At 42.7% G+C, this 27,603-nt stretch overlaps 1 long non-coding RNA gene across 2 annotated transcripts; it reads right to left on the bottom strand.

The window, feature by feature from the left end:
* Window positions 1-1,104: 1,104 nt before the first annotated feature.
* Window positions 1,105-27,253, bottom strand: LOC121447569. Of its 2 annotated transcripts, none has more exons than XR_005974189.1 (4): window positions 27,012-27,253; window positions 24,693-24,824; window positions 23,081-23,234; window positions 1,105-1,593 (listed from the first exon to the last, which is right to left on the bottom strand). It is a non-coding gene; the product is annotated as an uncharacterized LOC121447569 (long non-coding RNA). The 2 variants fall into 2 exon arrangements; XR_005974190.1 differs by having other exon boundaries at window positions 27,118-27,253.
* Window positions 27,254-27,603: the final 350 nt, after the last annotated feature.

Below are 27,603 nucleotides of genomic sequence, written 5' to 3'. Positions count from 1 at the left end.
GCCCCCCCCCCACCTTTTGGTTGGAGTGTGTGAGGCAAATGGAAAATAAACGCTGGTGAATTCAGTATTCACTGGGTTGCCCTCCTGCCTCTATTCTATGTCTCTTTCTCTTTCTTTTGTATCTCTGCTTTTTTTTACCTAACGTTTCTAATCCACACACCCCCTACCCTGGAACGTACAAACTGGTCAAGACTGGACCCTGACAGATGTCACCCCAAGGTGGAACCCCAACAGAGAGTAAAGTGCTTGCCACACAAGCATGAGAACCTGAGTTCAGATTCCCAGCACCCATGTAAAAGCCAGGCAGGGAGGTGCATGTCTATTTTACACCTGAGGTGGATGAGGTCACATGGATCCCCAGATCTCAATGGCCAGCTAGTCCAGCTGAAACAGTGAGCTTCAGGTTTAGTGAAAAACCCTGTCAATAACAACAACAACAATCATAATAATAATAATGACGATGATGGTGATGATGATTGGAGAGTGATAGAGCAAGACACATGCTGACCATCTCTGGCTCCCACATGCACATCTGCACACACAGGTACCACACACACAGCCACACAGAAGGAAACCCCATCGTGCAGTGGAGTTTGCTCTGAGGAGTAGAGAAAGCTGCTGGCTATACTATTGGAGAGTTTACGGGTTCTATCAAATTTAACAGTTTGTAAGCGGGTTTGGAGCGGGACTTCCCACATGCAAAATTTGCTGGTGGAATTCTGAAAGACAACGTTATCACAAGCCTCCAAACGAGAAGCATGTCAGGGTCCTGCAGCACTTAGAGAACACCGCCGGCAGTTTCTCTACAGGAGAATGGGTGCTTGTTTTTTTTTTTTTTTTTTTTTTTTTTTTTTTGGTTTTTCGAGACAGGGTTTCTCTGTGGTTTTGGAGCCTGTCCTGGAACTAGCTCTTGTAGACCAGGCTGGTCTTGAACTCACAGAGATCCGCCTGCCTCTGCCTCCCGAGTGCTGGGATTAAAGGCGTGCGCCACCACCGCCCGGCTGAGTGTTTGGTTTTATGAGGCAGGCAGGAACTGGGGGGGGGGGAGGCACACATATATATATGTACAAGAACACTTTATTTCCATAGCTCACTTTCATATGCAAAGATGCCAAGAGAAGGACTTACTGAGTTTGCCTAGAATTCAACAGACTCTCCAGGTTTGGTTTTTTGTTGTTTTGTTTTGTTTTGTTGACTCAAATTAGATGTTTTTGGGGGTTTTTTTTTGTGGTTTTGTTTTTTTTTTTTTTTTTTTTTTACAGTTTTTATAGCATAGATATGAAGTCATGCTCTCTCATTTCCCTGGGAGGGAACTCCAAAGAGAGTTTATGGCAACCTCAAAGAGTGCTGCTCAAAATGGCTCCATCGACTCGGGTTTTTAATCTCTTTTTGCCCCAGTGATTCAGACACTTCACAAAGGCTGCTGAAGAACAAGAGGCCAAGGCAACAACGAATAGAGCTGACCCCTTCTGGCTTGTTGGCCTTTTGTTAGAAAGTGGCAGTTGGTGGCTGAAGATGCAGTTTCTAATGGGCGCTGGAGGCTGAACATCTAAGGCAGAGGATCAGAACTCACTGGTGGGGCTTTCTTGGTATCTAAAAAGGAAAAAATACCAACAAAAACAAATGAAGGCTGCTCCACTGAGTTCATTGATCACCCCTACAGGATCATCCCAAACCAGGAAGGAAGCAACTCACTGTACTGCATCTACAGTGTGCAGCCTGTGACAATCTTTGCCCAGTGCGGCCTACAAAAGGTGAAAGGTTAGCCACCATTGGAGCATTTCCCATACTGCTGCAGACCGGTCCCCCCAAACACTAAGACCTGATTCTAAATTGGAGGGAAGGAGCTGTGATGGGAAAGTCAGCATTTAAAAAAGACACGGGCAAAGAAAAGCAGTACTATAGTTGCCTTTGAGTGAACTTGCAAAGCTCACTTTTAAACAGAGAAAGGAAGCTAACAGCTAGATCAGACCATAAGTGAACAGGAGTTGCTTACTCCGGTCTGCGCGTTTCCTATTCTAGCCTCTTACCAACGTCACTCTCTCTCAATTATATGATTTTCCATATGTTTACCAGGGAGGACAAGACTTCCCTCTCACTGTTCATCAAAACTGCCTTATTTTTGGCCTTTCCTGGCTCCATCCTAATTAAAAGACAAGTTTGCCACATCTTATTCAAGGGAATGCTGAGATATCCAATCACATATACCTTTATAATGCATACAGAAGGGTTCCTATTGTCATATGTAAATATAGGAATATCCACAGACCCAGACTGTGTGTGAGGGCACACAGATCTTTCTGAGGATGCTTTGTCAGTTTCTTCACAAAGGTCGTATGTCTTTGGATTTCACTTAGTCATCCTTTGTTACTATTTTGATACATTAAAAATATTTTTTAAATTGCTTATAATTTTGATATATATAACCTTTAATGAATGAAATTTTCACTGACAAGGGACTTTTGATGAGCTCTACTCAAGGCCCCAAGATCTAGCAACTCTGTAGTGATAAGGGAGGAATGATCCTTTTAGAACTTAATATTCTGCTAGACTGTCATTCAAGAAAACTTCCTACTTAAGAATCTATACAAAAATATTCTTTCTCTAATTTTTCATGTGTGTGTGCTTGTTGTAAGAATCTGTCTATATGTATTTTGTGGAGACTGAAATTTGATACCATGAATCCTCAATTGCTCTTGCATATGATTCATTGAGGAGGTCTCTTCTCTTGGTCAAACATAGAGTTTGCACATATGACCATCTTGCTGTGGGAACCCATTGCTTCCACATTCCAAGGATGGAATCACAAGTGGGCATCCATACCCACCCAACATTTATGTAGCTTTTAAGGTTCCATACCTCCAGTCCTCACTCCTATTCAGCAACTGCTTTAGCCACAGAATCATCTCTCTCAAATAATTATCAAACATATCTTTCATCAAGGAAAAAAAATAAGCCAGTAAAGACTTATGAAGCAAAAATCAATGGGGTTGGTAGATTTTGGATTTTCTCTCGTTCCCCCACTTATAGTATTAGTTACTTATGTGTCTCTTTGATCAAATTAGCTGACAAAAACTTCTTAATGAGGAAAGATTTTATTTTTGGCTTGTGTCTTAAGAAGGTATCAGTTCATAATGATGGGTAAGTCAAGTGGTCCATCTCAATTCATAATGATGGTGAAGCCAGTGTTGTCTATCTCCATTCGTAATGATGGGGAAGCCAATGTGGTCCATCCAGTTCATAATGATGGGGAAGCCAGAGTGGTCCAGCTCAGGTCATGACAGTGAAAGTGTGTGGCTGAGTCAGTGCACATCACAACAATCAGGAAGTGGAGAGTTCACAAGAGAACGAGAATGAGGGTGTATATAAATGCCAAAAGCTTGCCTTTAGTGACATTCTTCAACCAACCAGGCCAAAATAGCACCAGCAGTGGGGAAACAGCCATTCAAACCATGATACTATGAGAAGCATTTCAAGTCTAAACCATGATAACTATGAAGTATCTAGATGTGGCCTTATACCAATTTTTCCTGCTTCATATGCAAGGCATACCTTTATCCTGAGATATGTTTTTTTTTCTTTTCTAATTTTACATTTTTTGGTCTGGAGCCTAGCCTAAAATGACTTGAACCATCTCTCGGCCCTTTCTTTACAAATTGCATTTATTTCTCAATTTGTTTTTTTTTCAATTGTGTGTGTGTGTGTGTGTGTGTGTGTGTGTGTTCCATACCTGCACCTATGTGTGGAATGCTCACCTATGCATATACACATGGAAGCCAGGCACAGACATCTTCCTCTGTTGTTTTCCATCATTATTTTTAGAGACAAAATTTTTTACTGAATCTGGGACTAGTTGTTTTGGCTAGATTAGTTAACCACCATGTAATCAGATATTTCTCTATGTCCTTCTGTTCCAAAATACCTGGAGGCCACTTCCCAAATAATCAAATCAGGGACTTAATACTACTTATACATGTTTCGTCAATAGCTCAGGCTTATTACTAGCTAACTTCACATTATAAGTTAACCCATGTTACTTATTTACTCTCTGCCACCTGGTGGTACTTTTGTTACCATGGCACATTCATCTCCTGTTCTCTCTGCATCTGGCTGGCTACTCATGACCCCACCCTTCTTCTTCCCATCATCCTATGTTTGGTCACCCCACCTATACTTCCTGGCCAATCAGGGTTTTATTAAACCAATTCAAGTAACAAATCTTTACAGTGTAGAAGAGAATTATTACACAGCACCACCAAGTGCTCAGGATGTCCACATCACTGTGATTGTAGCTATATAGCAGTAATCACACTAGGCAATATCTCACGGTGGCCTTGATCTGAATTTCCCTGGTGATTCATTATGCTGAATATTCTTTTCATATACTTTTTGACCATTTGTATGTCTCTCTAAAGAAATATCTTAGATTTTGTTTCTAGTTTTTTTTTTATTTCATTTTCTTTCAGTCCAGGAAATTGTACCCAGGACACCAATAAAGTATAACTCTAGCTTCCAAAATACTGTTTTCAATCCTAGAAAACTTCATTTTTTATTCCTTCATATTTTCTTCTTTTGCAAATCTTATTAGAGACACTTGAAATGTTTCCTTATTAAGTGTGTTTATCTACACTTTTAGTGCATGTTAATTTTTGTTTGTTCTCTTTGGGATTCTAGAATATGCTGTATTTTACTTCAGTCTTCCTCATGATTCATTTCATTTGAAATGAACCTAAGAGTTTTTTTTAAATGACCAGATAGTGAAATAGAAAAATGTTTTATACAAAGAAACACAACAGAAATGGAAATAGCCAACAATACATAAAAACATGTACTCCTGCTAGTAAAACAAGAACAAGCATTTATAGAGTGCTGCCAGGCACCCTTTTAAACTCTTCCAAGCCTTTTATTTCATCTTAACTTAATACAGCAACTTGTAAAATTCTCCGTTTTGTAATGCACTGATTCAGTGACTTGCAACAGGTCAAATATCAAATGATTGAACTGGTGTTTGAATCGTTCATCTACGGCTGTGTTTCCAGACATGACAACCATAAACAATGTGTGAATACAATTCCAAGATTCAGTTCTTCAGTCTCATGTTCACACTTCATGGGTGGCTCAATGCATTTGTTTCTTTTCCTATTGGTATAATAAAATACTCGGACAAGAGCTGGGCATTATTGTACACCCCTTATATCTGAGTGCTCTGAAGGCAGAAGCAGGTGTGTCTGTGAGTTCAAGATCAGCCCTGTCTACATAGTGAGTGATAGCCAATCTAAAAACATAAACAAACATCTCCAACCAACCAAAACAAGTTAAGAGAGAAGGAATTTATTTCAAGTCATGGTTCCATGTCTTTCATGGCAGGGAAGTCATAATGGCAGGAGTCAGAGGTAGTTGGTAACATTGCATCTGTTGTCAAGAAGCAGCAAGAGGGGATGGAGATGACTCAGTGGTTAAGAACACTGGATGCTCTTCCAGAAGAACTGGTTTTGGTAGCAGCTCACACCTGCTTGTAATTCTAGTTTCTGGGGGTCCAGTGTTCTTTTCTGGCCTGCAGGGGTACCAGTCACTCACATTGTGCACAGATATGCAGGTAGGCAAAACATCCATAGAGAGAGATTTTCAAAATATTTCTTAAGAAGCAGAGAGAGGTAACTCTAGGGCTCAGCTCTCTTTCTCCACTTTCTACAGCCCTGGTTTCCCACTTAGGGAAGGTGCCACCCACAGTGAGTGGACTGCCCCACCTCTCTTCGCATTATAAAGACAATCGCCCTCAGCCACGCCCAGAGGCCCATCTTCCAGGTGATTCCACCTGTCAAATTGGTGATTCGCATTTACCGTCATATCTAATCTGTCACCACATTGGAAATATCGGTATGAACAGAAGCATCAATAGGACAGGGCCACTCTACAGACTCTGCTTATAAGTAGACCAAAATGACCTTTGTGACAGGCATTCTTTCTTTTCTTCCTGGAATACTCCATTTGAAGAACAAGACTCCAGAAGACAGCCCTATGAGGTTAGCAAGGAAAATGTTAATGAAGCAGGGAGATGTTGATTTTATCTAAAGAAGCATCACAAGGGGCTGTGCAATGGTGGTGCATGCCATTAATCCCAACAGAGACAGGCAGATCTCTGTTTGTTCAAGGCCAACCTGGTCTACAAGAGCTAGTTCTACGACAGGCTCCAAAGCTACAGAGAAACCGGGTCTCAAAAAACAAACAAACAAACAAATAAATAAATAAGCATCACATTTCATATTGCAGTTGGAATATGGGAAAATACAAATATTTACAAGCTTCTCAGAAATTCAAATCTTCACATAGGGAAATTTGGCAAATTATGTCAAATCAAAAATGCACATACTCTACAGCTCTGTAGTTCTATTTCTGGATACATTATTCAGAAAACCTCTTAAACAGTTAAGGTGACTACAGTAATTTTTGTGGGAGAATGGTTTGAAAACTGAAAAGCCAGAAAACACATAGAAATACTAATTTATTTTTTTAATATATAGTATTAATGAGATATACTCATAAATTTAAATTCTGAAAATAATAAAAGAAAATATACATGACCTGACAACAAAGAAAGACACAGATAATATTTGTGGTTTTTAATAATAGCTAATATTAGATATATTTAACCACACAAAACAGCCTGACACACTGCTCATGAGTCTTTGAGTTGCTATGAAAGCTACAGACTGCAGAATAGGGGTCCAATTATTCACAAGGGAAGAGAAAAGAAAGCAAGGGGGCAAGAAAAATCTTTGAGTTGCTGGAACTAATAATTCTTAAAATATTAGAAATGGGGGGGGTTAAACTCTATCATGGATGGAGTGTTTGCCTAACGTTTATGATGCTCCTGGATGATCCCTAGCACTGTAAACAAGGGGGGAAAATGAGGTCTAGTGAGATGTCTCAGTGGGTAAGAGCTCTTGGCATGAAGGCATGAGGACCAGAGCTGAAATCCCCAGCACTCACTTAAAACGCTACACAAAGAGGTACATGCACCTGTAACTGCAGTGCTGTGGCCGGGTAATGGGGATGAAGGATGGATAGAACAGACAGCCCCTGGCTTATGGAAATGAACATAGGCATGTGTACACACACACGCATACATATTTACACACACGTATACACACAGATACACACACAGTAAGAGATGTTGGGGAAGGAGAAAAAGGAATTCATGGACTCCCTTCCCATATTCACAAAATAATTCTATGGAAAGGCTTGGATAGTATGTTGCAGGTTAATTTTGGACAAATTTCAGTCAAAAACAATTTTCACTGTAATTGTAGAAGCTAGTATTTCTATACATTAAGTTTGTAATGCCACATTTACTTCTCCACTGAAGAAACAAGTGCCTTAAGATTATTAGTTGATGGTACATGGAAACAGATGTCTTAAAATTATCCATTGGAAACTGAAACAGCTTGCTCCACTACTGAGTAAGTGAACAGCCACATGGTCGGACACCTCACTCTCTAGGACCTCCACAGTGGGACAAAACCCCAGCCCCCCCCCCCCCCCGCCAACTCCTTCGGATTTTATAGCCAGCCAGCAGGAGAGCTCCCTGCACGTAGGCTCCCCCAACACCCAACCCCATCCACCTGACCCTCCAAGCTCCTAGCCCCCTCCCTCAAACTCACCTATCTTCCTGCAATCTCAGTGGAACTCTGAAACACACCTTGCTACAATACTAAGAGTACCAAGAGCTTGCTATAATACTGAGGGGACTAAGAGCTTGCTACAACACTGAGGTGACCAAGAGAGAAGGCCAAGAGAGCAAACCAGGAGAGAAGACCAAGAGAGCAGGCTTAGAGAGACCTCAGAGGCTTCATGAGACACAGACTCAAAAAGAGTAACCCCCTGTGTCCCTGTGTCTTATTGGATCACCATGGATTAAAGTTAGAACTTAACAACAATACTACTCTCAGAAAGCCTACAAACTCATGGAATTGAACAGCAAACTACTGAACCACCCCCTGGGTCAAGGAAGAAATAAAGAAAGAAATTAAAGACTTCCTAAATTTAATGAAAATGAAGGCACACCGTATCAAAACCTATGGGACACTATGAAAGCAATGCTAAGAGGAAAGTTCATAGCACTAAGTGCCCACATGAAGAAAATGGAGAAAGCTCACATCAGTGAATTTACAGCACACCTGCAAGTTCTAGAACAAAAAGAAGCAGACTCACCCAGGAGTAGAAGACAGAAAATAATCAAATTGAGGGCTGAAATCAACAAAATAGAAACAAAGACAAAATACAAAGAATCAATGAAACAAAGAGCTGTTTTTTTGAGAAATTCAACAAGATAGACAAACCCTTATCCAAACTAATCAAAAGGTAGAGAGAAAACATCCAAATTAACAAAATCAGAAATGAAAAGGGGAACATAACAACAGACACTGAGGAAATTCAGAGAATCATTAAGTCATACTGCAAAAACCTGTTCTCCACTGTCAGGAGCCAATTTCCTCCTAAAATCATTACAGGAACCATCACCCTGGGGAGTCTGCAGAGAACCCCACACCCCTAATTGTGTTAGGAATCGTTCTATTGACAGAGCCTACCCCACACCCAAATTGGCTGTTAATGGAGAGCTATCTGTTAGCGGAACCCATCCCACATTCCAAACTATCTAAAGATCTAGGTGTGTCAACTCGTGACTTCCTGGCCTAGGTGACCTGACCGAAGGTAACCTCCTGGCTACGTGACCAACACGGACCATGAGACCAACGTGAACCACGCGGCAAGAGCCCAGGCCCCTGTGCCCATCCCCCAATTCTTTACCCTATATAAGCTGTACCCCGTCTCTAATAAACTGAGGCTTTGACAAGAACCCCGCTTAGCCTCCTTCCTCTTTCTTATCCCATTTACCTTCCAGATAGTGCCTATCTGTGACCCTGGAATAACTGAACTGCTAGGCGGGTTACTAACCCTAGACTAAGTAACCCGCCAAGGCAATCAACACTCCACAAAATTGGAAAAATGTAAAAAAAAAAAAAAAAAAAAAAAAAAAAAAAACACTTTTCTAGGTAGATACCATATACCAAAATTAAATCAAGACCATGTGAGCAATTTAAATAGACCTATAAACTGCAAGGAAATAGAAGCTCCACCCCCCCCCCCCCAAAAAAACCCTCCCAACCAAAAAAAGGCCAGGGCTGGATAGTTTTAGTGCAGAATTCTACTAGAACCTCCAAGAAGAATTACAGACCAATCTCACTCAACAAGAATGCAAAAATACTCAATAAAATACTGGCAAACCAAATCCAAGAACACATCAATAAATCATCTACCATGATCAAGTCAGCTTCATCTTTGAGATGCAGGACTGGCTCAACATATGAAAATCTATTGATATAATCCATCATATAAATAAATGGAAAGAAAAAACCATATGATCATTTCATTAGATGTTGAAAAAGCATTCAACAAAATCCAACAACCCTTCTGATAAAGGTCTTGTAGAGATCAGGGATATAGGAACATATCTAAATATAATAAAAGCAATATACAGCAAGCCGACAGCCAACATCAAATTAAATGGAGAGAAACTTAAAGTGATTCCACTAAAATCAGGAACAACACAAGGCTTTCCACTCTCTCCGTATCTCTTCAACATAGTTCTTAAATAAGTAGGATCAATATAGTAAAAATGGCAGTCCTACCAAAAGATAGATGCAATGCAATCTCCCATCAAAATCCCGACACAATTTTTCACAAATCTCTAAAGAACAATAATCAACTCCACATGGAAAAACAAAAAACCCAGGATAGCCAAAGCAATTCTGTACAATAAAGGAATTTCTGAAGGGATCAGCATCCATGACATCAAGCTCTATTAAAGAGCTACAGTAATGAAAACAGCATGGTACTGGCATACAAACAGGGAAGTTGACCAATGGAATCAAATTGAAGCCCCGAATATTAATCCCCACACCTATGAACACCTAATTTTTGACAAAAAAGCTAAAATTATCCAATGGAAAAAAGAAAATATCTTCAACAAATGGTGCTGGCATAACTGGATGTCAAAATTTAGAAGAGTGAAAATAGATCCATATCCATCCCCATGCACAAAACTCAAGTCCACATGGATTAAAGACCTCAATATAAATCCAACCACACTGATCCTGATAGAAGAGAAAGTGCAAAGTAGTCTTCAATGCATGGGCACAGGAGACCACTTTCTAAATATAACTCCAGTAGCACAGACACTGAAAGCAACAAGTAAATAAATGGGACCTCCTGAAACTGAGAAGCTTTTGTAAAGCAAAGGACACAGTCAATAAGACAAAAAGGCAACCTACTGAATGGGAAAAGATCTTCACCAACTTCACATCAGACAAAGGATTGATCTCCAAAATATACAAAGAACTCAAGAAATTAGACATCAAAATTCTAAATAACCCAATTAAAAATGGGGTCCAGAACTAAACAGAGATTCTCAAAAGAAGAATCTCAAATGGCCAAAAGATACTTAAGGAAATGTTCAACATCCTTAGCCATCAGGGAAAAGCAAATCAAAATAACTCTGAGATACCATCTTACGCCTGTCAAAATCAAAGATCAAGATCAAAAACATCAATGATAGCTTTTGCTGGAGAGGATGTGGAGTAAGGAGAACACTCATCCATTGCTGGTGGAAATGTAAACTTGTACAACCACTTTCGAAATCAGTATGGCAGTTTCTCAGAAAATTGTGAACCAACCCACCTCAGGATCCAGCAATACCATATTTGGGCATATACCCAAAACATGTGCAATCATACTATATAACATCTGTTCAACTATGTTATAGCAGCATTGTTTGTAATAGCCAGAACCTGGAAACAACCTAGATGCCCCTCAACCAAAGAATAGATAAAGAAAATGTGGCATATTTACAAGTTAGAGTACTACTCAGCTGTAGAAAAAAATGACATTGGGACTGGAGAGATGGCTCAGAGGTGCTTCCAGGTATCCTGAGTTCAATTCCCAGCAACCACATGGTGTCTCACAACCACTTGAATGAGATCTGGTGCCCTCTTCTGGAATGCAAGTATACATGCAAGCAGAACACTATATACATAATAATAGATAAATCTTTTTTAAAAATGACATCTTGAATTTTGCATGCAAATGAATGGAATTAGAAAACACTATCCTGAGTGAGGCAACCCAGACCCAAAAAGATGAATTTGGTAGAACTCACTCATAAGTGGATACTATCTATAACCAAAGAATATTGAGCCTATAGCTCATAATCCTAGAGAAGCTAAGTAATCAGGTGGACCCTAAGAATAACATATAAAGATCCACCAGGAAAGTAGAAACAGAGAAGATCGCCTGACAAAATTGGGAGCATGGGGGTGGGGAGAGAAGGGAGGGTAGAAGGGGAAAAAAAGGGAGTAGGGGAGGGTGTTGTGGGAATGGGATAGTCAAGAAGGAGGAAGGACAGAGCTGAGAGCAAGGAAAGAGATGTTAATTGAGGGAGCCGTTATAGGTTTTTCAAGAAACGTGACTCTAAAGAAATTCCCAGTATTGCCCCAGCTAAGACCCTAAGCAATAGAGGAGAGGGGGCCGATCTTGACTTGCTCTGTCGTCAGACTGATGAATATCTTAAATATCACAATAGAGCCTTCATCCAGAAACTCATGTGAAAGACCCCCGGTGTGGGAAGACTGTCACTCACGTCTCGGGATAACACGACCCCCTCTCCCCCCAGTAACTCACGAGAGACTGTCCTTGCTGCAATCACACGAGGTTTATTTGACAAGACAGGAACCAGTGTACTGGGGCCGAGACTCATAACCCACGCAGGGGAAGATTTTGACCCCAAGTAACTGGGAGAAGGGGTTTTTAAGGGAATAAACCACAGCCCAGTAATCCGAAGGGGGTAGGGAGGGCATCATAGAAAATTCCCAAAATACCAATGATAATCACAAAGGGGCAATTCCCTGTTTCTCAAGATTATTCTCAAGTTTACAATCTAACTTTATCTTCAGCTAGTTCTTGAAACTGAACCAGCTATTTCTAGGTTTCTGATTCTCCCCTCCCTGCTTAGATTTTTGGCTCTAATTTTTCCTGCTATGGGGGTCTGGATTTATCCAGGTCTTTCAGGGGGAAACAGGCGGAGACCTGCATCAGAGCACTGGACTCAGATCCCAAAGTCGAGTTGAAGAGTGGGAGGAATGAGAATATGAACCAGGATGGGTACACCCACTGAAACAGTCTACCTGAGCTCATGGGAGCTCACCAACCCCAGCTGAACCGGGAAGGAAGAAGCATAAGACCAAACTAGTCCCTCAGATTATGGTTGACAGTTGTATGGCTGGGGCAGTCTGAGGGGCCACTGACAGTGGCACCAGGATGTAACTCTACTGCGTGTACTGGCTTTTTGGGAACCTATTTTGTTTGGATGGGTACCTTGCTTAGCCTAGATATAGTAGGGAGGGCTTTCCCCAAAGCAATGTGCCTTACCTTTTCTGAGAACTGGATCGGAGTGGGGCGAGAGAGTACATGGAGGGAATTGGAGGGGTGGGGGGGAGTGGGAGTTTGGATTGGTATGTATAATGAAAAAAATATAGTTTGTTTTCTTTTGTTAAAAAAAATAAAGAAAAAAAGAAAAAATCACTAATTGTATACTTGCCATGTGTAAGTTTTATGATGTGTAAACAAAACTGAAGAAAAAATCTATGAAAAATAACCAAAATGTTTGTTGGCAAAAAACATTAAAATAAAAAATAAAATTATCAGTTGATGGTACTGAAGACATGATGTATGGAATAATGTTGTTGACATTAACAGATAAGGATGTTTCTATAGACAAGCAGAGACTTCATACGCTATTGAAACTAACGTGGTAAAAATTCCCAGTAGGGTGTTACAACCTTAAAATGTTAAATATTATCTCCATGGTAACCATGAGGAAACAGGTATAGAATGTACACAGAAATAAATGAGAGGAGAATTAAACCATCTCCCTACAAAAAGTGGATTAAACATAAAAGGTGGAAATAATGGAGGACATGAAGGAATGAAAGCACCCCATACTACAGAAAAAGAAGTCTCTGACCCCCCAAAATAGTCTAACTGTAGACTGCCTACAAGGGACTCAGTAGCTCAAAGAGCACAAATAGGCTGTAAGTAAAAGTATATAAAACAATTTTTAAACAAAACTATCATGATACAGTAATTCTCCTGGACATCATTCAATGTCAATCACTGTCAAAATCCCAGTGATGTTTTTTTTTTTTTCCCCAGTGATGTTTTATATAAAAACAAAGCTCCATGCTGATATCCTTTAGCATCCCAGGGCCCTATCAATGAAAACCATCTTGTTAAGAACAATGTTACATGATTTCCGCCTTCTTGGCTTTGAACTTGCCATATAGATACTGTCATTAAAACTGCATGGCCGTGACCGAAAGTTGAACATATTGAGGAATGGGATGCAATGCAGTGATCAGGCCAACCCTCATGTATATGTAAAAATGATGTTTGCAAGGGAATTGCAACATCCAATAGGAAAAGGACAGGCTGTCCTTTCAACAAATGATAGTTGGGAAATTGGATATCTGCATGCAAAATGGGAAAAAGGGGGAAAGGAGAGAAACTCAGTTTATTTATTCTTTATTTAATTTTGAGAATTTCATACATGACTGTATTATTTATATCATCTCTCCCTTCCCTCTTCTCTAAGTCTTCTCTGTCCTTCTCAAGTTCATACTGAGATTATTTTTTTTTCATACTGAGATTATTTAATGCTGCTCATATGTGTTTAAGGCTGATCCCTTGGAACTGGTTAATGGGGGCAGGAGTGAAACCTCAATTCTGGAGAAGACACTGATTCTCCATCTTTCATTCTTTCTTTCTTCTTTATTTTTTTTGACTCTTTTTCTTTCAACCACAAAAGAACTGTAATGAGATAAATATTATATTCTTCATGAGCCTTAAAAGAGGTCCAATAACCTATCTGAAGTCAGAATGCAAATTGTTGATGTGAAAAGTGGGTTCTGTCCAACTCCTATTTAAGCCATTCAAGCCAGACTACCTAGTGACCCCAAGTAGAAGTACCTTGGGTTAATTTCACATCTAAAAAAAAAAGTCTACAGATGAAGGAAAGATACAATGTATGTCCTCTGGAACTGGAGAGTTGAGAGCTTGGCGCGGGAGTAGGGTGTCTAAAGATACCTATCTTCCAATAGGCTGGTCCTCGAAACCTGCACAGCTAGCATGCCTAAAATTACATTGAGCTGAGCCGAACCTAACAAAGTTTAGACGTACTGTTGATGACGAAGACAGATGGCACAATGATTCTCTTCCTACAGTGTCATGGAAGAAAGAGGAACACTTTCTCTAAGGCTAGTAGAACCCAGGCACCCACAATCCAACCCAGCTTCTAACTTCCTGCTGTTGCGAGTAAAGTAGACATCACTAGAGAACCATGGAACTCAGAAATTTAAAAAAGGGGGGGGGGGCTGGAAGCCAGGGATGCAGCTCAGTTGTGAGAATGTTTTCCCAGCATGCAAAAGCCCAATTTGTTCCTTCTTTGGGTTGCTAGCTAGTACCACATACAGCATGGTGGCATGCCTAGAATCCCAGGAGGTGGAGGCAGAAGGACCAGAAATTCAAGATCACAGCTTAATAGCTCATTTAAGGCTAGCCTGGGATGTATGAGATCTTGCCAAGAAAAAAAAAAGTAAAAGAAATCCAAAAGAAAACAAGACAATGGACCTGCGACCTTTTGTCACTTCAAAAGTTATTTTCCGTCCTCTTCCCATAAATCCTTTACATCGTGGAGGAAATGTTTCTAAGCCTTTATTATTATGAGTTCTTTCACCCTGTTCAAAGGAAATTGAGGAAACGTTTCCCTCTTAGCAAAGCGCATCTTTGTTAAGTTCTGAATAGTCAAGTCCTCCAGTAAATCCTTTGTCAGAATCTCCCAATATTTTCTGGTGTGCCCTTAAGCCCTGTGTACATATTTCCTTTAGCATGCCACTTTTCCTGGTGACAAGTTCCCTGAGGAGGCCTGTTTCCCACAGCAGTGTGTCTGAAGTGATAAACTCTCTGCAATTGTACACAGCTAAACTTAGACTTTCAAACACGGGTCCCCCCACTCTATTACAGGCTTACAAACCTTTGTTTTGCTGTCATTCGCTGGGCGGGAAGGGGGAGTGTACATCAATTGAACTAGGAATTGTTCCCCCTTTGAATTAACTAGGGGATTTTTTCTCATCCCTAGCCTTTTACATGCACAACCTGTAGTTCATTTTAATTTCTCCTGGCAGTCCCAGACAACTGGATTGCATGACTTCACATCACAGGAGGCGCGGGGCTTTGAACTGAAGACAATCACACTTTTCAAAGAAGAACAAACTATGATACCTGTGCTAAAGTAGTGCAATAAATTGTCCCTACCTTTAGCGATGCAGCCCTTAGCCAGAGAACACAGAATAGTCTTTAAGGTATTAGTTACATTTCCTGGATAGCTCGAATTCTGATTAGCACAGCTGGCGAGCTGGACTCACTCAACCCCTGATCATATTCATAAAAGGTCACCTTACAGATGCTGTCTCTTTTTCCTGCTCAATTTTTTTTTTTTTACTTTTTAAAGAATGTTATTATTATTTTATCAAGCGGCATATGCCTGGGTATTTCTGCAAAAGGGAGAGGAAAGCAAAGGTTTGGGGTACGGAATAGAAATCCGTAATTATGTTCTACTAAGCACATCATAGCCCTCCAGCTGGCACAGTTAGAGAAATGGCTGATCAGTTCCAGCTATTGGTTCTGCTAACATGTTTGTTCACGGTTATTTCTTGTCTAATTAGTTTTTCTCTGCTTTCTTAGTCTAAAAGCATACCTTTCCAGACGGGGCTATTTTCAGACATTAGTGACCAAAGCTTCCTTTGGTTGCTTTTGACATTTTTTTTATGCAATAGTTTGCCTATTCATTTATTCAGTTAGCTAGGAGATGGCCTGAGAGCAAGACTTTCCTCTGAATTCCTTATTGAATTTCAAATCTGGATTTTTACATGCTTCTCTTTTTAATGGATATATCAGCGGCAGCGTTGGTACAGCTGCACCGGGAGCTGTTGTCATCAGAAAAATGCCTTGGTACCAGGGCTGTCTCCACAAATTGGGGCAAGCTTGGGAATGCCTGAAAGATACTTGCTGCCTGTCTCGCTTGGTGAAACTCATGAGGAGCGTTCCTACTCCCTTCTGCTGAATAGGAAAACGGAACTGAACGTAATTTCCATTTCCGAAATGCAGATTATACAAAAAAAAAAATGATTCACACAAGGTCTCAGCAAAGCCTCTCTCCAGTTCTGTCTGTAGAACAAGGGCTTATGGCACCAGAGTCTTCGCCTTTGTCAAAGGTGATGAAATAGAGCTTTAAAATATGGCAGCAGATGCAAGTGTGAAATGGATGTGCAGCACGGGGGGGCTCAGCAGAGCACTTTCCCAACCAAGTTCACCTGGCTCAAAGGAGGGCTCTCACTCACGATGGCAGCTGTCACCCGGACTAGAGGACACCAGTGCGCTGTCAGGATTTAGCTGTTCCCACTGCACCCACAGTAAATGTTGCTCTTTTAAAAAAATTGTCTTTCAATGCAAGATTTAGAAGAGAGAGCATTTGTTTACCTAAATATTAAGCTGACACAAAACAAGAGCTTTAAATATTCCAGTCGGGAATTTTCCTCTCCGCCAAAGAGGACCGTGTTGCACCATTTTTATCTGGTGTTTTACTGTTCGTCGCTGATCTAGTTGGTCTGGTCGCTATAAAGCTTTCATAGCGTGGAGGATGAGCCCATTTTCTTTCTCAAACAAAAGAGCATCCTGCAGATTACAATATTCCATTAACTTTACAGCATTGCTTCAGCACTGTACTGAGGCACAGGGACACTTTGACTCAAATGACAAAAAATTAATTTTCTCTTTTTTATGGCATGGGCAATGGCAAATGGCTGAGGACAGAGCTGCTGCAGCATAAGAATAACACAGGAATTTTGATGTTTATGCTCCTCTGGAAAGTAAAATAGACAATTAAAATCTTTAACACTACCTTCATCTAGCCTAAACACCCACCAAAGACTGCAATTTGAAGTAGAGGAAAAAAAGAAAAAGAAGAAAGAAAGAAAGAAAGAAAGAAAGAGCAAGCTTTTAACTTGTGAGCTTTAATTTACATTTTTTGTTAATGATACTTAAATGTTATACACATAATAGTAACAAAAATGAATTCTATCAAATTAGCAATAAATAGTTAAAGTTTAAAAAAAAAAGTCTTCAACAAAGGCAGATGGTGATAAAAAGCCTGGACCAAGCCAACAGTGACACAGGCCCAAGTCTAGCCCACTGTCTTTTTATAAATAAAGACCTTTGGGGCGCACAGCCATGTTGACTTGTTCACTGTGTCTACTTTTGCACTACAGTAGCAGAGCAGGGTATCTGCCCTGGGGCTGTAGATCTTACCTGCCCAATATATTATCCATTGGGCTTTTTTTCTGTGATTGAAATCGAAAAGGTTTAGATATTTGCCTCCCCGGTATTGATTCCTTTAAATGACAAAGTAAGATAGAAGTTCTCTTACTCTTTATTATGTGTCCCTGCGTTTGTAATAAGCGACATCCAGGGAAAATAGCATCTACTTAAGATAGTAGACTGTTTCATAAGCTGGCAAAGGGAGAGGCGGGTCTCCCCAGGGAAGAGCACAGCCATTGATTGTCCAGTGCCAAACAGCCCTGAAAACATACACACAGATAGCATGGACTGAACAGGTTGTATTTAGAATTATACATGTAATAACAATTCTTTATTTTTAAAGGCCATGAATCTGAAGGTGATCAAGGAGGTATGAGAGGATCTGAAGGCAGAAAAAGGAAGGGAAAATGATGCAATGAAGTTGTAGTTTCAAAAAAAAATTTAAAGAGAAATTGAAATGTGAGATTATCTCTGAAAAAAAAATGTGATGATCTTTTAATTTACTCAGCTACACAGAGGCACTGTGATCAAAAGGGGCTACTTTTACCCTCTCCTTTGCTTGTGGCTGTTTGTGTGTTTGTTTGTTTTTGAGACAGAGTCCCACGTGTCTCAGGCTGGCTTTGAACTCATTATACTACTAAGAATGACTTTGAACTCCTGACCCTTTTACCTCCACCTCTAAAGTGACAGGATTACAGGCAGATACCAGTAGATGTAACTAGATATCACCTAGTTTATATGATGCTAGGGTTGGTACCCAGGGCTTCACTCGTGCTAGGCTAACACTACAAACTGAACCATATCCCCTGCCCTTTCTCCACGTTATTTATTCAGTTTCTTGACAATGGGTGATACTCTAATGATGTGAAATTACCTGATTTTATACCTTTCTCTGCCAACTAACTCCGTTGGTTTTCTTCATACTGTGGCCTCCACTAGTTCCCATTGCTTGTTCAACCATCTACTCCCCAAAGTCCCTTCACATCTGCCATCTCCCCTCCCAGCAATCAGAAGTCTCTGCCTCTCTCCCCCTTCCCCCATTCCTACCAGGATGATTCACTTTACCATTTCCAGCCATCCTTCCTCCTCCCTTCAAGTATATCCATTAGAGAGAATCCAAACTCCATTCACAGGAGTATGGAGACTAACAGCACAAAGATCCCATACCCTCCTTCCCCCGTTGGTTTTCATTGCTGGAGAGTGATATCACAGCGTCCGTCAATGCCCCAACATGTAGGAGGGGGAGAGCCACCCTAAGCACTGTGTGGCTGTCATTGGCAACTGAGAGTGACAGCCAGATCGTCCTCTCAAAGGTATTCAGAGCATGCAACCAAGTTCCTGCCTAAGCCCATATGCTTGCTATGCTATACCTGCTCCCATCATGACATGTCCTTTCTCTTAGTACTCAAACCCATGAGGGTATTCTATATCTTGGAATGTTCTGATGGCTATCCTGTTCATTCATTAGAGAGGCTAAAGCAAGTCCTGAAAACTACATGTCCCAACATCCTTTATCCCCCGCCTCCTTCTCTCTATCCTCTATCCCTCTACTGCTCTCCCTTCTCATCTCTTTGTTCAAGGCCCAGGCCTCCTTGCTCACCATCCTAAGGCCTTTGAACTTTTTAATGCTTCTACCCAGTCACTTCCATGGCTTAACCTTTTCACTTCTCACAAGCGTCTGCTTATACATCAAGTTCAATCCCTCACACAGACTCACCGTCACCCACCGTCCTGGTTTTCCTTCCTTGCCCTGCTGCTGTGGTAGAACACTGACTAGAGGCAACTTGGGGAAGAAAGGGTTTCTTTGGTTTACAGGGCTACAGTTCATCACCATGGGGAAACCAGGGCAGGAACTGAAGCAGAGACAATGGAGGAACACGGAACACGACTTACGACTTCCTTTCTTACCTAGCCCACCAATCAAGAGTTGGTACCTCCTACAAGTGGGCTGGGATCCCATCAGTTAACAATCAAGAAAACGCCCACAGGCCAATCTGATGGAAGCAATTCCTCAGCTGAGATTTCTGCTTTCCAGATAAGTATACATTGTGTCAAGTTGACAAATGCTACCGATGACTACCCACCACCACCCACTCATTCCCACCGTCACCCACTCAGGCCCGCCGTCACCCACTCAGACCCATTGTCACCCACTCAGACCCATTGTCACCCACTCAGACCCATTGTCACCCACTCAGACCCATTGTCACCCACTCAGACCATTGTCACCCACTCAGACCCATTGTCAACCACTCAGACCCATTGTCACCCACTCAGACCCATTGTCACCCACTCAGACCCATTGTCAACCACTCAGACCCGCTGTCACCCACTCAGACCCGCCGTCACCCACTCAGACTCGCCGTCACACACTCAGACCCATTGTCACCCACTCAGACCCATTGTCACCCACTCAGACCCGCCGTCACCCACTCAGACCCGCCGTCACCCACTCAGACCTGCCGTCACCCACTCAGACCCATTGTCACCCACTCAGACCCATTGTCACCCACTCAGACCCGCCGTCACCCACTCAGACCCGCCGTCACCCACTCAGACCCGCTGTCACCCACTCAGACCCATTGTCAACCACTCAGACCCATTGTCACCCACTCAGACCCATTGTCACTCACTCAGACCCATTGTCAAGCACTCAGACCCATTGTCACCCACTCAGACCCATTGTCACCCACTCAGACCCATTGTCACCCACTCAGACCCATTGTCAACCACTCAGACCCATTGTCAACCACTCAGACCCATTGTCACCCACTCAGACCTGCCATCACCCACTCAGACCCATTGTCACCCACTCAGACCTGCTATCACCCACTCATTCCCGCCATCACCCACTCATTCCCGCCGCCACCCACTCAGACCCATTGTCAACCACTCAGACCCATTGTCACCCACTCAGACCCATTGTCACCCACTCAGGCCCATTGTCACCCACTCAGGCCCGCTGTCACCCACTCAGACCCGCCATCACCCACTCAGGCCCGCCGTCACCCACTCAGACCCATTGTCACCCACTCAGGCCCTCTGTCACCCACTCAGGCCCTCTGTCACCCACTCAGACCCATTGTCACCCACTCAGGCCCTCTGTCACCCACTCAGGCCCTCTGTCACCCACTCAGACCCATTGTCACCCACTCAGACCCGCTGTCACCCACTCAGACCCATTGTCACCCACTCAGGCCTGCTATCACCCACTCATTCCCGCCATCACCCACTCATTCCCGCCATCACCCACTCATTCCCGCCGCCACCCACTCAGACCCATTGTCACCCACTCAGACCCATTGTCACCCACTCAGGCCCATTGTCACCCATCAGGCCCGCTTCACCCACTCAGGCCCACCGTCACCCACTCAGACCCATTGTCACCCACTCAGGCCCTCTGTCACCCACTCAGACCCATTGTCACCCACTCAGACCCGCTGTCACCCACTCAGACCCATTGTCACCCACTTAGACCTGCCATCACCCACTCAGACCCATTGTCACCCACTCAGACCCGCCGTCACCCACTCAGACCTGCTGTCTGTCACCCACTCAGACCCATTGTCACCCACTCAGACCAGCCGTCACCCACTCAGACCTGCTGTCTGTCACCCACTCAGACCCATCTCACCCACTCAGACCCGCCGTCACCCACTCAGACCCATTGTCACCCACTCAGACCCATTGTCACCCACTCAGACCCGCCATCACCCACTCATTCCCGCCATCACCCACTCATTCCCGCCGCCACCCACTCAGACCCATTGTCAACCACTCAGACCCATTGTCACCCACTCAGACCCATTGTCACCCACTCAGACCCATTGTCACCCACTCAGACCCATTGTCACCCACTCAGACCAGCCGTCACCCACTCAGACCCATTGTCACCCACTCAGACCTTCTGTCACCCACTCAGTCCTGCCGTCACCCACTCAGACCCGCCGTCACCTATTCGCCTTCACCCCTTGATTCCACACAGCTCTTTAATGGAATGTGTTTCTTCCCTGCACTTCTGTTACCTCTTCTATTCCATGGGTTTCATCCCACATTCTGAAGATTCCTTTCCCATCCCAAATTCCACATGTCATCAGGCCTTTGTTACAGTGTTCCTAATGACCAGACAGCATTGCTGCCCAGCTGCCTGGAAATCCATGAGTGGTCTTCTTGGCCCACCCCCACCAGCTTCCAGATGGCACAGCTCTTCCAGACAGCAAATCTAATACATGGGAAGCAGGAGCAGGCCACAGTACTCTTGGCCTACAGAGGAGAGGACCTCCAGGGTGAACCTCATTATAAAGCCATATGACAGCCCTGTCCCTTGACATATGGGTTGGGAATTGGGATGGCTGTCGCCTCACTTAGCTTCTAAATTGCTACAGGGCAAAAGAGCGGTTCTTTGGACCAGGTGAAACCTCACAGTGGCTAGCACAGTGCTTTTCTCCTGTTAAGTATGCATTGCAGAGGTAGCGAAAGACGTTAGAAATTAGGGAGTAGGAAGCGAAGGCATTGTCTTGGTTGGTTGTCTAGAATCATCGCCATCAAATAATGGGCCTAGTAGAAATGTGGGGCCTCTGTGCTCAGGAGGCACTATTTTGACATGTGCAATAAATGTACCGAAAGGCACAAACATAATGAGTGTGTATTCACAGAGGGATCTCAACGAATTTTTATCTAAATGACTTTACACTCTTTTCATGTACAAAATGAACCAAATTGTCACGGGGAAAAAAAGTGTTCATCTGTCTTTGTTACTTTCATTTTATTTTTATACTAATGAGACAGTGACTTTCTAGAATTAAAAATGAGACACGGGCTTCCCAGAATCAATTTCTAATCTCACAATTTTCAAATTAACTTAAGTGCAATCAAGAATCTTGTGTACATATTTTTCAACTGGGAAAAAAAAATGATGACCACATTTTCACATTACCTGGCAAGATCCAAACAAAACATCAACAACAAAACCATGGAACACAATAGCACGAGCAGATCAGAGTCTTTGACTTTAGGAAGACTAAGAAACTGGATGCTAGCTGAGCTATCCCTGTGCTAACAGCCCCAGTTACATTATCACGATTCTCTAGCTGTTGCAGACTCGACGTTGCCTGCTGGTTTCCTTTCTTCAGTCGTTATTATATTTTATCTGCATGCCTTTCTTAGTAAGCTGTCAGTAATGGTGGGAAAGATGCCGGCCATGTCCCCTCTTTTCATCCCAGGCCGCCTCTGCAGGATCACAGCTCCACTTCACCCCAGTCCCTACATTTTCCCTGCATCTGCCTGGCTCCCAGCTCCTCAGGCAAGAACTTCCCATCTCTAACCTCACACCAGGAGTCCTGGTCCCGGTGGAGCTGTGGGGGCGCAACAGTGAGAAACGTAATGAGCAGGTCACTGACTGCTGATGGAAGCATGTTTCGTTTCCGTGGGAAATCGCATGCAAGGTAGAAATGCAACAGATAAAGGCTGGGCTTATGAAGCGCAATCCTTGCTGGGGACTGCTTTGTCAAAGTGGGGACAAACACTTTTGAGATCCCAGAAGTGTAACCTGCAAGAAATACAATGATGATGAGCACAGACAAAGAAACCAACTCACCGCTAAGTCCAGGGTTGGGAGGTGTAGCGGTTGGGAGTCCTGGAGAAAGATCCATCAGCAATATCTCCCCTCTTCTTCTTCCACGCTACCCGGCAAAATGTGCACTGCCTTGAGAGTGTGTACTTTCTCCCCCTCTTTAGTAAGTGAAGCTCAGCTAAAAGGCAAGGACATGATTAATGGAGTGTGAGTTAAGTGCAAAATTTCACACTTCTTTACACAGGTCAAGCCGCACACCCCGGACTTCTTCCGTCTTAGAGGGGGTCAGAGTGCGGAATGATGAGGAGCCATCTTCAGGCAAAGGGCATGACCTTCAGGATTTCAGATGTGGAGTGGAGAGGTGCAGGAGCCCAGCACAGCTGATATGTGGGGCATCCTGGATGCCGAGGGACAACACAAGGAGAATATAAATTTCTACTTTCTTTAAGCCATTATATTTTAGGTCTGCCATTAAAACAAACTAGATTATAACTTAACACTCAATTATTGAAAAAAAATAAAAGTAAAGATTTCCAAAGAGTGGAAAGCTTTCCCAATATATGATTTATCAATGATAAATGGATTTATGTTTTTAAATCAGTGTTCTTGTTCGAAGCAACACAAGAAAGATGGGTAGCCATGTGGAGAAATGAATGAGTAGCTTGTTAAGATCCCACAAAAGCATACCCACAGAGACAACAGGCATATGAAAAGGTACTCACCCTCATTATCGGACCCAAGTATTCCACCCCAAAGCTTCCAGAAAGTCTGAATTTAAAACCATTGACACACAAAGTGTTGGTGGCAATGCATAGCCCCTGAAATTTTTCTGTGCTGCTTGCTACTGGGACAAAAGAATGTCCAGTGGTGTTCTCAAATCTCTACTGGGAAAGCAGAAGGCCCAGTGGTGTTCTCAAATCTCTACTGGCAGGCACTGACATTTGCATATTTACAGGCTATGGTGGCACACGCCTTTAACCCCAGCACTCGGGAAGCAGAGGCAGGTGAATCTCTGTGAGTTTGAGGCCAGCCTGGTCTACAGAACAAGTTCCAGCCGGGTGGTGGTGGCGCACGCCTTTAATCCCAGCACTTGGGAGGCAGAGGCAGGCGGATCTCTGTGAGTTCGAGACCAGCCTACAGAGCTAGTTCCAGGACAGGCTCCAAAACCACAGAGAAACCCTGTCTCGAAAAAGCAAAAAAAAAAAAAAACAAGTTCCAGCACAAGCTCCAAGGCGTCAGAGAAACCCTGTCTTAAAAAACGAAGAAGAAGAAGAGGAGGAGGAGGAGGAGGAGGAGAAAAAAAGAAATGTGCCTATCTTGAGTCTCAAAGCATAAATTACTTTTGTTGCAGTGATAAAATACTATGGACCAAAGGCAACTTTTGAAAGAAAGAAAGATTAATTGAAAGAATAGCAGCAACGAACCAAGGCAGGAAACTGAGGGATCGCACTTTCAATAACTCACAAAAAGTAGAGCATGCCCCACCAGAAGTGGGATGAATTTATAAAATCTCAAAGCCCACTCCCAATGACATTCTTTCCCCAGGTTGTACCTCCTAAAAATTCCATCTCCTTTCCCAAAAAGTACCAGTGTTCAAATATGTGAACTAACAGGGACCATTTTGCCTTTAACTCACCACGGTCCGCTGCTGCCCCACAGGCTCATGGCCATGTCATCATGAAAAATACATTTAGTCCAACTTCAAAAGTCCCAAGTCTTCAGCAGTCTCAACACTGTGCGAATCTTTTCAGTCTCAAGGCATGGCATTCTGAAAAAAAAAAATGCTGGGAAACTATTGTCATCTAAAACAGCTTAGGTGATTATCTCAAATCCAAGGAAGAGGAACATAGCCACGGGGCATAGAGGGAATTTTTCACCTACTCACCAAGCAGCCTTCCCAGCCTTAATCTAGATTCTAGTGAATTCTGGCCCCTAGCTTCCTTGCTCGGCTTGATCCCTTTATGACATCAGCACAATGAGGACATTCAACATTTACACATACTTTCTCCTAATCTAGTTTAGCCAAGTGAAGCAGAAGCAAAGACTAATTGACAAGTTGTCATAAGACTTCACAACACATTCTTCAGAATGCTCTGTTTCCACTGCTGTAACAAAGTCCCGAGGAAGTCAGCCTCAGTGAGAAAAGGTTTACTTTGGCTCGGGTTTCAAGGATTTGGTGCTCGGTCACTCTGCTCCATTGTTTGCAGGGTAGAGACTGACTAATAGACCAGAGCCACCTAAGTCCTAGCAGCTGGAAAGCAGAGGTTCTGCGAAACAGGAAGATGCCAAGGACAAGGAGAAGGTCTCTAGGGCATGTTTTCAAGAACCTACCTCTTTCAAGTACATCCCAAGCCCTCAATTTCTATGCATCTCCTCCTGATAGCCTGTCAGATGATAAACTTATCTGTGCATTAAGATGTTAGTGAAGTCAGAGCCCTGTGATCCATTCGTTTTTCACAAGGCCCCGTTTCTTAAGATTGCTCCATGGCAAAGGAAACTTTCAGCATATGAACCTTGGGAGGATGGCAATCTGGGTTGCAAAAACATAAGGAAACACCACAAAAGGAGTTCCAGAAAATAAATGCAGAGAACATGGGTTTCCAGTGTCTGGGTGCATGGCTGGGGCTGTGATGAATTCAGGGATGCGACTGTTTGAGAGAAGAGGATCTGGTCAGGAAGGTGCAGGCTGGAGGTCTCTCAGAGCAAGGTAATTTTAAGTCATCTGGCCCTGCACCAGAGAGAAACCTTGCCTAGAAAATGACGCTCAGGAGATAGAAGGCTCTGCATTCTGATCATGGCGCTACAGTTTACTATTTGCATGACCACAGGCAAATGACATTAGCCTTTCTGAGCCCCTATCTGCTAAATGGGAGGGGAGGGTGGCTGTTTTTATCTCGCAGCAATTTTGTGAGGAGTAAATGAGGCAAGAGAGTATCTGGCATCCAGATAGTACTCAGTAAATTTAAGCAGTAATCATTTCTATAATCACTACTAATTTTATTATTGTCACTATTATATGCACAGCTTAGCAGGAATGTTGCCATTAAGCTTTGTGATTCATTCTAATTCGCTTCCTGTGATATAGGCCATGCCTATGGACTGCTAAATCTGCAGAAGAGATTTCGCCTTCAGATTTATTGACTGGGGCTTCAGTGTTCTCCTAACACTTTTAATAAATTACCTTCTAGCGGCCCTGATGGCGCTCGGGTGATATGTGTCCACCAGAGGCAAATATATGTGAAAGCAAACAACAAAATGCTATTTGGCCAGACTGTATGATACCTCAAAAGAGCAAGCAACTAGTTCAAAACAAATGCCGTGGAAAACTCAGTGTTCTAGTTTATGTAAGGAGGCTCAGCATGGCGCCTTTCAACGTTACAATGTCTTACCACTGCGCCACTTTTTTTATGTCCCTAATTCTAGTTTTACTTGCTTTTAAAAGGCAATATTTAGTGTTTTATATAAACATGCCTCTGAAATATAAAAAGGTTGTTTCTAGACAGGGGCTTTATACAGAAATACCTAGGGTAACACTATCAAAGGTCATCAGCCACGGAAATGCTCTGGCTTGCTAATAATTGGGATTCAATCCTACCCCTTAAAGGTGTATGCCCCTTCTTTTCTTTTTTATTACAGCCTGGATTTGTATACTATTTTGAATGCTCACATTTCTACAGTCATTTGCATAGCACAGAAAACATATTACATAACAAGTCAGTCAAGCTAAATTATAGGCAGTTCTTTTCAATCAGGCCACTGCGGTTCTGTGTTGCGCACTTCAGCTCCCTGTCTCCCACTGCTCAAATGTTGCCATGGTGACCAATTTTTGTCATGTACATTCCCAGGTCCCATGTGGCCCCCTTATTCATAGCTCTTTGCCATCGCTACGGCGACCGCTAGCTGTTATCTCGTTTTCTAATCTCCCCTTAGCAACACGTATCACCTTTAAAGTTACCTGGGTGAGTTCTCGGAGCCTGAATACAGATGACATGTTACACAAGCAAGCAAATCATTTCGTGGTAAATAAAATGATTATGGTAATAGCAGAGCAGCAAGGCTACCTGAGCCGTCCTTAAGCAGGAGCTGTTCTGCAAGTTTGCTTCCTGTTCAATATCTGCGTCATTGTCGGGCGGCTGGAGAAATCGACTGTTTTAAGACAAATGGAACAAGATGGCAAAACCCGAGAGCCGAGTTGGATCAGCCACATTGCCATCTATCCAACCGCGAGCTGTTATGGCAACTAAAAATCACAGCCGCTCGGATACTGGAAGGAGGAGCTGAGCCATGTAAAGACAGTCTCGTTTATCCATATGCCTCAAAACACAATGTCATATGGGTAAAGTAAATGTCACCTTGTTTTCCTCTTTAAATATTGTGGGGTGAATGTCTTTCGAATAAAAACACAACCTCCAAAAAAAAAAAAAGAAAGAAAGAAATCACAAGAAACCAGATCAAAGACGTAAATAGAACAAAATATGCACCAGAGATCTCATCCAAGATCAAAGATGTGAATGGAATTGCCATAAGAAGTGCAGAACTCACCAGAA

This window comes from Microtus oregoni, unplaced genomic scaffold (assembly GCF_018167655.1).
Source record: "Microtus oregoni isolate MIOR12 unplaced genomic scaffold, Mior012 000004F_ref0000308, whole genome shotgun sequence".
NCBI classification, from domain to species: domain Eukaryota; kingdom Metazoa; phylum Chordata; class Mammalia; order Rodentia; family Cricetidae; genus Microtus; species Microtus oregoni.
This window is presented reverse-complemented; position numbering and strand designations above follow the sequence as displayed.